We start from the raw sequence: 12,242 nt of genomic DNA, 5'->3' as shown, positions 1-12,242 counted from the left end.
ATATACAACACGCTAACGTTATTAGCACAAGCCTATGGCATTTCACATTACATAAATTAGCCTAGCAGCTAGCAGAGTTTCATCTGCTCATATGAAGCCAGGATAAATCACACACAGGACTTAAAATGCTGTTTTAGTGGAGGCTTTATTGTCTTCACAATTTATTGTTTCTTAGCTGAGGTTCAGACAAAGTTAAAACCTCACCCAGACCTCCACACAATGCTACACAACACTACACAACACTACACAAACACACTGCACATCTGCTGAATATGACACGATGGGAAAAGTCAAATATACAGAGACAGAAAACACGCCCGACACTAAACTATTAAAGGAGGGGAAAGAGCACGCCAGAGATGATCACAGTGTCATCAGAGAGCTCCAGCTTCATCTGAACTTCACTGATGTTCGACCAGCTTTAATTTTAGAATAAAAGCTCGCTGTGATTTTGTGTGACTCGGACATTGTGTGTGTTTGTGACGGAAGGAAAATCTCTGATAGTGAAGAATAAACAGTGAAGATGAGGAGACAGATAAACAGAGAGGGAGAGGAAACCAGGCTGCAGCACTGTTACACTGATGAGTAATACTGGCTGTGTGTGTGTGTGTGTGTGTGTGTGTGTGTGTGTGTGTGTGTGTGTGTGTGTGTGTGTGTGTTGGTGCTCTGCAGATCTCATCAGCCAACTCAGATTCCAGCAGCTCCAGTGTCTCAGCCAATAGCATGCGACCTGCCTCTGTACCGACCAATCACCTCTGGTCAGGCTGGCTGTGATTGGTGGATATCTGAGCTCCACCCGGCGGCGGCGGCTGCAGACCTGCAGACCTGCAGACCGTCATCTGCTGCAGCTCCGAGGCCTCTTTTCTCTCAGAGTGACAAACGTCCAGCTGTTTCCAGTGCGAGTCAAAGCTCCCTGATGTTTCTTCATGAGGAAATGATGATGTGTGTTGAACTGAGCGGCTGAAAACCACCAAATGTTCAGATATAAAATGTGTCACATGACACCTTTCTGTTAAAACTTAGTGCGTACTTCTCAGTGACACCAACACATGACACTGTGTGCTGAGAGCAACATGCTGAGTTCAGGGTTTCTGGGAAATGTTCCATACCAGCTTCTGAACAGTGATGTGTTCAAGTGCTATTGTGTTGGAACTGAAGCCGCTCCCACTGGACAAAATCCCCCGTAACATCTGACTTTTGTTTTTAATGGGAAGGGTTACAATCTGCATTCACTCCGGCTCACGTGACTCTGCAGTCATCAGCATGATCTAATAACGAGCAGCCAGATGATACGCTCCGTCTCCGCCCAAACAGTGCCAGCTAACGTTTGATCAGTGTTGGAGTGTTCACTTTGAAAGAGAGACTTCTGCTGATGTAAAGAGTTAGATCCTTTCATGCAGGTGCAGAACATACGTGCTGGTTGGCCGTTGCTTGTAGACTGTGTGGCTGTGGGTCGTCCACAATCAGAAGATCAGGGGGTTCGATCCCCAGCTCGTCTAGTCTGCATGTCCAAGTGTCCTTGGACAAGATACTGAACCCCAAACTGCTCCTGATGGCTGCTGCACTGGCGTGTGAGTGTGTGTGAATGGTTACTGAGTAGCAGGTGGCACCATGACGTACAACAACCTGCCCGGCTCAGCGTCAATAGGACTGATACCAAAACAGGGATTACCTTCTGTCTTTTATGTCGTACCTACTTTTATTTCAGAGGTAAAACTCTCTGTGCAAACTATGCTCCGTCGTCATGAACACATCTAGTGCACGTACTCTTCATTCTCCAGACACAGCAGCAATTTACTAAGTTTCACTTTCACTCATTGTGAGCAGCAGGAGCGCGGTAAGCTCACCTCACAGCCCTGCTGTTAGCAGGGGGCTGACGCCGACCCACGACTGTACTATAAATATAGCCACGTCTGCGACTGTAGCTGTCCACAGGCAGGAAGTATTTTTGAAACTATTTTACTCCGACACACTGGGGCGCCGAAAAGATGGGAAAAAGGAGAAGGATTCTAGGGGCCCATGATTAAAAGGGGCCCAGAGAGGCCCCTAATAATATTATAATACTCACAATAAAAATATGACACTAAGTTATTAACTAACTTCTAATCACAAATATATTTTATTTACAATGTACTGGTAACAATAGCTTTATTTGTTTTGGAAACATTAACACCCCCCTCTCTATTTACGTAAAACTGTTCAGTCTGACTGGATCAGCTGCAGTGCACCTGAATTTGTCACAGACAGCAGGTAAGGAGGCGGAGACGGCAATATGCCTCCAAAATCAGGTAGCCAAAAATGGAAAGTAACAAAAAAGAAGTCCAAAAAAGTTCATAACTTACAAATTCTGGCGAAAGCGTAGTTTCTTGCAACCCTAGAATTAAGATAAAAATATTCACAAACGATAAAACACTTCTGGTTGCTGATAAGTAGTGTTTAACTTCTGATTTAACACTAAAAATGAAAACCCTCGGCGCACTGCAGCGCAAGCAGACAGATGCACGACTCAGAGCAGCCTGTGTCACTGACACCAGACTGGTGGAAAATGTCACCATCAGCATATTATTTTACATCAGTAAAATCTATTTTATCATTATTTTGAGTCACATTGTTGAAAGAATTTAGTCGTCTGTGTTCAAGCAGGATAATAGGTCTCCATTCATTGCACGTCGGGCTTTCTATTTCCTTGTCGGAGATGGTGTTGCGTTGAAGGTTCCCCAAAAAAAACAGGACAAAAAAAGGCCAAATATTCAAATTATTTTCCACAATCGAATCCCGTGCCATCGAACGAATAAGCTTCGAAGCTTCAAATTTTTTGTGTCAGCCCTAGAACAGATACGTCAAGTGCAGCAGCAGCAGCTGTCTGTCAGCCCCCGACTCCACCTGCCCCTGAGCCAGTGCCCCCACATGAGGAAGGAGGTGAGCAGCTCTGTGTGTTGAATTAATAATAATGATAAACTTTATTACAGACTCAAGTGTTATTTAATAACAAAAAACAAAACTCACAAAATATATAAAAGATGAATCTATTATTATGGAAAAGATAACTTAAAATAAATGAAAAAAAAATCGTTCTGAACAATTTTAATTGTTTCATATATATATATATATATATATATATATATATATATATATATATATATATATGCTTTTTTGTTTTGTTAAAATTAAGCTATCACTGAAATAGTGTGTGCAGCAGACTGGGTGACTGCTCTCAGTCCAATCAGAGAAATGTTTACATATTCTGGAAATCAGAAGATTAAATAGATTAACGACCATATAGCCTCATATATGTATTTATTCACCCCAAATCCAAGGCCACCACCTGTCAGTCTATCTGCAGATAAATTAGACCTACAAGAGGGAGACAGTGAGCAGTGGGGGACTGTTAGTGATAAAAGCATTTTCTAAGGGGCCCAGTAAAAATTCTTTTCATGGGGCCCAAAATCTCTGGCGGCGGCCCTGTTGACACATAGCAGTGATGGCTTAATGAGAAGAAGGAGAGTTTGCTTGAAGAGTCTGTTCACAGAGGCTCAGACGAGGAACATCCAGGTATATATGAGCCGCATGACGTCAATATTTCAATCCAATCAGATCTTGAACATCGGCTAATGTTCATTGGTCATCTGAAGCACATTGGTTATTCACCTCATAAATCAGGACACACTACAAGATCGCCCACCCCTTCCAGCTGCTTTGACCTCATCCACAGTTGTTGCTCTAACGTGGGGGGTATGACGTCCTAAGTCTTAATCCCACCTACGGAGCTCTGATTGGCTCAGCAGTTGTGTTCAGCTGCTGTCAGTCAGCAGAGCGTCAGAGTCTTTGGAGTCACTGTGGGCAGTGATTCAAAGGTCTGGAACCAGTCTGTGTAACTCTGCTTTCCCTCCATACAACACACCACAGCTATGCAGACGACCCACACTTTAGGAAGTCAGTGGAGGCCTCAGGTGGACCAGCCTGTAATATGTCCCCTGGAGGATCCTCCCAAACACCCACGGCACCTGAACACCTCCCTCTGATGTGACTGTGACGATCAGAGATGACATCACTGCTCTCTGACACACTGAACCGTCCTGTCGGCCCCTGGTGGTCACACTGTGCGACTGCACCCCCACAACCAGAACTCCCATTCACACACACAGACCCTGGATCCCTGCAGCTCCTCTCTCTGCTGCGCCTCTACTGGTGCTGCTACTGGTCTTACTGGTGGACGAGTTTACAGGTGGTGGAACAGGACGAGACAACACACTGGATCACTCAGGTAACGTCAGCAATCATATATGTGGGAAAAAACATGCAGATTTTTAGGGTGTCGGGGGAGAGACGGAGGGAGGGATGGGAGCACGCAGGAGGCGGGGCTTTAAGATGAAGGGGCGGGGTTAACTGAGAGGAAGGAGGCGTCCTGTTTAATGATTGAAGGCAAAGGAGGCAGAGCAGAGCACTGCAAGATGCTTTCTGTTCCCCTCATGTGCCAACACACACAAAGAGATGAACAGTGAAGCAGATCACACCCTCATCATCCTCACAGGGGTCACTGCTGTCACAGGCTGGATCAGACCATGCAAGAGATTTACTTTAACAGGTTTTGGGAGCTTTCATATACGGTTCATTCACAATGTATGTCTCAGTTGAGGTCTTCGCTGCAGTTTGGGTCACATGACCTCTTGTCTGTTTACAGTCAGCTCTGTGTGTTGAACACAAACCAAGGCTGTGGTTGAGCTGTCCTAAAATAGAGCCTGAGACACTTCTGGTAGGAAGGACGAATCCTGAGGAAACAGCTTAGTAGGAATATTGTTTTGTTCAGGATGAGGACAAAAACTGGAATATCTTGTGCATGTAAACGTAGTCAGTCGTGCAGGGTGGACGCCAGCAGTAGCAATGAAGACAGTGTTAGCACATGGACCAGCTTTTATAGGCTGAAGGCTCAGGTGAACTTGATCAAGCTGATGACCCTCCATCCATGTCAGCCAGCTGCCTGATGAGGTTCATCAGCCTCAAAGACAGTGGGAGGGTCGTTACACTCAGTGTGTCTCCAGTCACAGTGAAGTGTTTCTACAGTCCCAGCTGGACGAGGACATCTAACTGGCCTACTGTCCTTGTCCCAGTATACAAGCACGGGAGGGGAATCCATTTATTGAGCCAAGTATGTGCGACTCCTCTACGATAGGTGGAGATATGCCCCCTTTCAGCTTGTTAGTATTGGACCTTTTTCCTGTTGACCTATTACGTCACAGACCAAACAATGGACAAACAAGTTAGCTACGGTTAGCTAGCAGCTAACTGCTACCATGGTGGACAACTTTACAGCTCTGTACATTTGGTGCGTCCAAAAAGTCACGGCTCAGCTGTGACGACGATCTGGCAGTGAGTGGGAGAAGAGCCGAGGGTTGATGTGCAGGAGAGATGATGAGCTGATAGCAGGCAGGTGTGTTGGGAGAGCTGGAGAGAGGTGACGAGGTGATTGATGGCAGCCGTGAAGTTACCAGGAGAGAAAACACACACACACACACACACACACACACACAGAGGCAAACTGGGGACATGGGAGACACATCAACCCAAACTGGACCCTCCTCTCTCCCACTGTGTCACAGAGCTCAGTGTGGTGTCACCTCCACAGCTGGATGACGCTCCTTCATTAAGATGAAAAATACAGCCGTAAACTTTGGGACAAACTTCTCGCTCTGCAGCAGAAACAGGAGCTGCTGTGACTTCAGTAACCACAGAGAGAAATAAAACTCACTCCCATTTTATCTTCCTCATATGTGTTTGTATATTCTATATCTGATCTGTATGTGCTGCTGTTTACCTGAATTTATGTACATCATCCCCGATTATTGACCGGGCCTATCATACACAGACTTCACTTGCAAAATCTCACTCAAATTAACACTTTGCGACAACTTTTTTTTTTTAACACAAAAATTCCACAAAGAGATGCAAATGAGCTCCAAAGAGGCACAAAATAACTACAGATATGAACAAAACAACCACAAAGTGACACGCCGTGACTGAATAAGACAAAAAATGATCTCAAAGAGACAAAAAGATGCAAAACAACCACAGCGAAACTGAAATGACTACAAAGCCACACAAAACAGCCAATAATACACAGAATTATTTCAAAGAGACACAAAACAACCACGAGGAGACACATAAAACAACCCATAAGACACAAACTTTTCTCAAAGAGACCAAAACAACAACAAAACAACCACAAGTAGTCACACAAAGATGACAGTGATGCAAAATGACCAAAACAAGATACCAGATTATTTTAGAGAGACACAAAACAACCACAAAGCAACAAAAAAGTCACAAAATTGTCCTGAAGAGATCCAAACAACTACAAAAAGACAAAGGATGACAAAAGAAAACACAAAACAACCAGAAAGCAACAAAATTAACCCTATGGGCCCTAGGACTCTTTTGGGGTTTTACTGCCTTTACTTTTAAGCTCATATCACAGTCATTATAAAGGCTACATACACATGCTGTATATTTTTTTCAGGACAATGTGGGCTAACCAGATTTGCCATCATTCCATGTCCTTCTATGTGCCTATATTTTATATTAATTTTTATATCAATGAAAAAAACAAATCTGTGTGACTAAATTCTTACATTTCTACATGTATCTCAGCATAGCAAGTTGGAAGTTGACATATTCTGCCATATATGAAGAGGGGAGACTCTCTGGAATCTGGCAATATAAGAACCATGATGCTGGGACATTCTGTCACTTTACAGCTGTCCAAAACATGTGGTTTGTGCCAGGCGGACATGATTGCCAGTATTTTTTCATTATTGCAAGAAATTCCATTGACTCATTCACAAGTCAAACATGTGTTTTATCTGAAAGAAACATGCAATATTTACATCTAAGATCATAGAAAATAGTCAACCAAGTGCAATGATGTCCTCCAAGATAATATTTGTTTTTCAGTTTCAGTTATATATTGGGGGGGCATTTTGGGCACTGGTGGGGGGGCACGTGTCCCCCTCAGTGTATATGGTGACTACGGCCCTGTCAGTATGCATAATTAGGCTGCAGTTGTCTGGGTGCGCAAAGGTGAAGTGGCTGGTCTTGTCATACAAAGTTTGATGGAGTGTCAACTGGACAATATGGAGATATTTGCATCTTGAAAGCCGGACTACAAATGTGGATAGACAGGGAGAAACACACGCAAGCCTAAGACGTGGTAAGATACGATATTCCTCACTATATGAAGTGACTGATAACAAGATCTGTATAATGGGTTGTAAAGAAATTTGTCAGGTTTTTATTTTGTAGACAATAAATCTGTATTTATAGCGTGATGGGATGACAGCACAATGATGTGTGTGGCATCACTGCAAAGCTCTGCTCCTGCGCTTTCATGTGATATGTGTGGCATTTCTGTGCGACCCTGCATTCGCAAGTAATCCATCCAAGAGTAATGTGTGTGCAGAGCTGTATGAAAGCTCTGTTATACATCATTTTAGTGTAACTTTATCATGTTTTTTTCACTGTGAAAACATTGAACTACCGACAAGTGCTTGGCCTTGTCGGAAAGCTACAATTCCGCTGTGGCTTCTCACTTTGACGCACGGTCACGGAGAAAATCCATAGCGAAGAACAGGTGTGAATTTGGACGCACTATGTGTCGTTTGGGCCCATAGGGTTGATGAAAAATTACACAAAATTACCCTGAAGAAACCCAAGCGACTACAAAACGACACTAAACAACCACAAAGCGATACAAAATGACCAAATCTGGCTATCTCCTGGTTCAGATCAAATTTCTCCAACAGACAGCACTTCATCCATATCAATAAATGCACCTCCTCTACCGCGCCTCTGTCTCAAGGCGTCCCCCAGGGTTCTGTGCTTGGTCATCTCCTCTACATCCTCCCACTTGGTAACATCATCCGCCAATATGGCCTCCATTTCCACTGCTATGCCGACGACGTGCAGATCTACATTGCCACCAAATCCATCACTACAGCAATTTGCTCCACACTTGAAAATTGCCTCACTGAGATAAAATCCTGGATCCAAACTAACTTTCTACAACTCAGCTGTGACAAATCAGACATGATCCTAATCGGCCCCAGTTCCCTCACTACAACCATCCATGATTTCAGCCTTGACGTTACGAATTCTACACTTTCTCCATCTCCACATCTACGCACGTCACTTTCCACAGCAACCTTTGATTTGGACACAGCTGTGACATCATGTGATGCTTTTGTTGCTTGTGTGTTTGAACTGCATGAAAAATAAAATATATATCTGTGTATATATCTGTGTGTGTGTGTGTGTGTGTGTGTGTGTGTGTGTGTGTTTGGGTTTCAGTTAGACAAATGTCCCCGACTCAGAGACAGTCTCAGTGTTTACTGGACGAGCTCAGCACGACAGTTTATCTTAAAATATGTGTGTGTGTGTGGAAGAGAGAGGGGGATGTGTGTGTGCGTGTGTGTGTGTGTGTGTGTGTGTGTGTGTGTGTGTCTGCACAGTCTCTCAGGGTTGAGTTCACAGGGGGCGGAGCCTCGGCTGGAGCTCTGACTAAAGAGGATTCTCTGCTGTTGATGTGGATCAGGAGCAACATCAGCAGGCCAGATGTGTGTGTGTGTGTGTGTGTGTGTGTGGATCTGGGTGAGGTAGGTTCAGTCAAAGGCAGGGGAGGTCTCCTCTGATTGGCTGACTGTGGATGATGCCGTGAGTCACCGACATGCTGAAGATATATTTCTCTCTGCTTTTCTCTGCTGTCCTGGGTTTTTCTCCTTCCTTCTCTTTTGCACTCGGAGTCAGATGAGAAAACACACACACACACACACACACACACACACACTCGCACTCTCCTCCCCTCTGTCTCCTCAGAATGGAAAAAGCAGATTTATCAGGTCGTACCAGAGAATGAAGACAGGCTGCTTCCCTTAAAGTGTAAACTGCACTTAAACTTTCTCTCAAAGTAAACTCAGCTCGACTGACACTCAGTCATTCAGAAACAGTCGTCACATACAGTATGTTTCAAACTTCAACAAGCTCTGAAAACATCAACATATGATGACTTTAGTATGTCGTGGAGGGCAGGAAGTGATGAATGCATACACTGCATGTGCTGTACGACACACAATGAATTTCCAAAAGGACGAACACACATCTACCTGTTGGACACAGAGGAACATAACTGCATATAAGGGCTGGATGAACCTGTGGGCTGCAGGGATCATCATAAAATTGAAACTCATGCTGGAGATGATCCTACGACAGAGTATTAGGGCCACACTGAAGAAGAAACAATTCGAAGAGTTTGAGAATAGAGTCGTAATATTATGAGAATAAAGTTGTAATATCGCGGCCCAAACGTCAGACCAGCCCACCGGGAATTGATCCCGATTAGCCACTCCGGGCCTGCGTAATATTACGACTTTTTTCTCATTACATTCCAACTTTATTTTTCTAATATTATGACTTTATTCTCATTAATCCTGGATACCACTCTGTAAAGCAACATGTCCTCCCTCTCTCGCTCCTCCTCCTCCTCCTCCTCAGTTGAGACGAGGAAAATATTTCAAAGTGTTGGAGTGGAGGCTGACGTAGACACCTCCTCCCTCCTCTCTCATCGGGCGTGTCTCTTTCACCCCGAGCGAGAGAACTCCCCTGGAATGTGGGAGGAAGAGAGACGGGCTTTAATGTGTTTCTATTAGTGTGGATTTTATTTGATTGTGTGTGTGTGTGTGTGTGTGTGTGTGTTTTCCTTCATCACAGTTTAAATGTGTTCCCTGTTCACAAGAGTTAAAAACTTTAAAGCAACATCTGGAACTTGCAGTTTAGTTTCTTTGTCTGTTGCACTGAAGAGTTTCTCTGCTGGACAGAACAAAATATCTTCTGAACAAACACACACAGACAGATACACAACAGACACTAACGGACGCACTGATTTCTGACCAGCTGAAACCGAAAAATAAAATAAGAAACTGCACAGCGAGTCACCGACTAACCAATCATATAACTGGAAAGACTGAGTCATCATTCCTCCAAGATCCCAGAGTCAGTGGTGGAAAAGTATTCAGGTCCTTTACTGAAGGAAAAAAGGAAAAGGTTCAGTTCAAAATGTTACTGATGTTAACGTATTATTAAATGTTCTCCATGTACCAAACATAAAGGTATAAAACTGACGCAGTAATTAACGTACAGCACGTGGAGCTTTTAACTATTTCATAGATAATACATGATGTCAAATCTTGATTCTTACAGTGACTAAATATTGGATCATTGCACCTCTTTGGTCAGATACCTAAACGTGTTACCACACCAGACCACACTGCCTGTGTGAGCAGCACGTGACGGCAACCTCTCTGACCATCATCATCCTCACTGTGACCTCGTCACATGTCCACGTTTGGTCATGGACTTTCCACGTCCACATATGGCGTCCAAGGTACCCTGGGTGTGTTGGTTGTTGACGTTCTGGGACACTGTGTCAACTTCAGCCTGTTACATGCATTGTCTGTTTTCAAAATACACTTCTGTTTTCACAGGAAATGTACAGTTTGATACAGTCTCTTTCAAAATAAAAGCACTACGTCGGTACAACACCATCACCTGAGGTTTGTAGAGCCAAACCAACCGGGGCAAAGTCGGTGATTGTTTCCCCCTGATGGCGCTGCTCACCGTTCAACAACAGCAGTGATGTGAAAGAACAGCTTTTTTCATCGGTGTCCAACTCTGGAGGTCACTGACCAAGCACCGGTTTTTCGACAGTTCCAAGTGAGACCAGGCTGTAATAATGATGAAATGAATTGTATCACCTCAGCACTGTGGTGTTGTTGTAAGATATATATGTGATACATTCAGACCACGACCCGTTAACAGTACATGGTGGAGCTATATAATAAATGTTGAAATAAACGCTGTGGTTTTTAATGTGACCTTAAAGGAAATGGCCACTTTAGAATGAAAACACAGACAGTACTTACTGACCCTCATGCCGACAGGAAGTCCAGTGTAGTTTTTAATCCACAAAACTCGTTTGGGGTATCGGAGGATAACAGCTAGCTGGATTAACAGCTACACTAAATGGTTATGGAAAATGAATGAATGAATGAATGAATGAATGAATGAATGAGAAGTGCATTCCTTGATAATGCCCAAAACGACTCCAAAATTGTCCAGGTTGGCCAAGCAACTGCTGAAATATTGTCCATGTAGGTGGTTATGCTAATTTCCAAAAAATATGCAAGTTAGCATCCTGAAGTTCCAAAATTCCTAAAGTAAAACTTTTGGTTAGTCTCTCAACACCAAACCAATTTGGAAAATTGTTTTTCCCATTAGTCACTCATGCTCGGGCCACACTGCCTGCGTGAGCAGCAGTGTTATCTGCTGATTAGCTATGCAACATCTACAGATTTGGAGTCTCATCTGTTTCCCACATGATGCACACTGTTGCAGTGATCATGATCTTTTAATAATCATACTGACATCATACCACCTTTCACTATGTTTTCAATGTTTATATTGATCACAGACATAAAAAAATAAACAATTTATAACTTTCCGTTTCAACAAAAACCTCTGACAACACGTCAGATATTTGCAGGACCATGTTGTTGACGATACAGAGGCTTACAAGGCTCCATACATTTCCAGAGCTTTGGCTTTTAAATGTAGAAATACAGTAGTTACAGCAGCAGCGTCGCAGCAACAACACTGTCTATGTGAACACTACATGCGTTAGAGCTGCAGCAGATCAGCACAACCGAAGTCATCACAACAAAGTCATTGAAATACTGACGCTTGGTCGGTGACTTACGGCGTAATCTTGTTCTAACCTAACCAAGTAGTTTTAGGGCACTTGGATTACGACGGATGAGCCGTTCTGACATTTTTGAAATGCATTAGCAGAGTTTTATTACATTTTCAAAGCGTGGGTTCCATGCACTTCAAGTGTAGCTGTTATCTTCCGATACCCCGAACGAGTTTTGTGGATTAAAAACTACACTGGACTTCTTGTCGGCATGAGGGTCAGTAAGTACTGTCTGTGTTTTCATTCTAAAGTGGCCATTTCCTTTAACGTTGTGAAGTTGTTGCAGTGTTAGTTTGGGCACTAAAACTTCTTGGTTAGGTTTAGAACAAGATTGTGCCTTTGCTTCAAGTCACTATCTTTGTCAGGTGAGACGTGTACACACATGGCAACGTAATGTGACTACACCAAGTAGTTTCACTGTTTTGTCATCAGTGTCTGACGCTGTAAG

Source organism: Epinephelus fuscoguttatus, linkage group LG19, assembly GCF_011397635.1.
Source record: "Epinephelus fuscoguttatus linkage group LG19, E.fuscoguttatus.final_Chr_v1".
NCBI classification, from domain to species: Eukaryota; Metazoa; Chordata; class Actinopteri; order Perciformes; family Serranidae; genus Epinephelus; species Epinephelus fuscoguttatus.
This window is presented reverse-complemented; position numbering follows the sequence as displayed.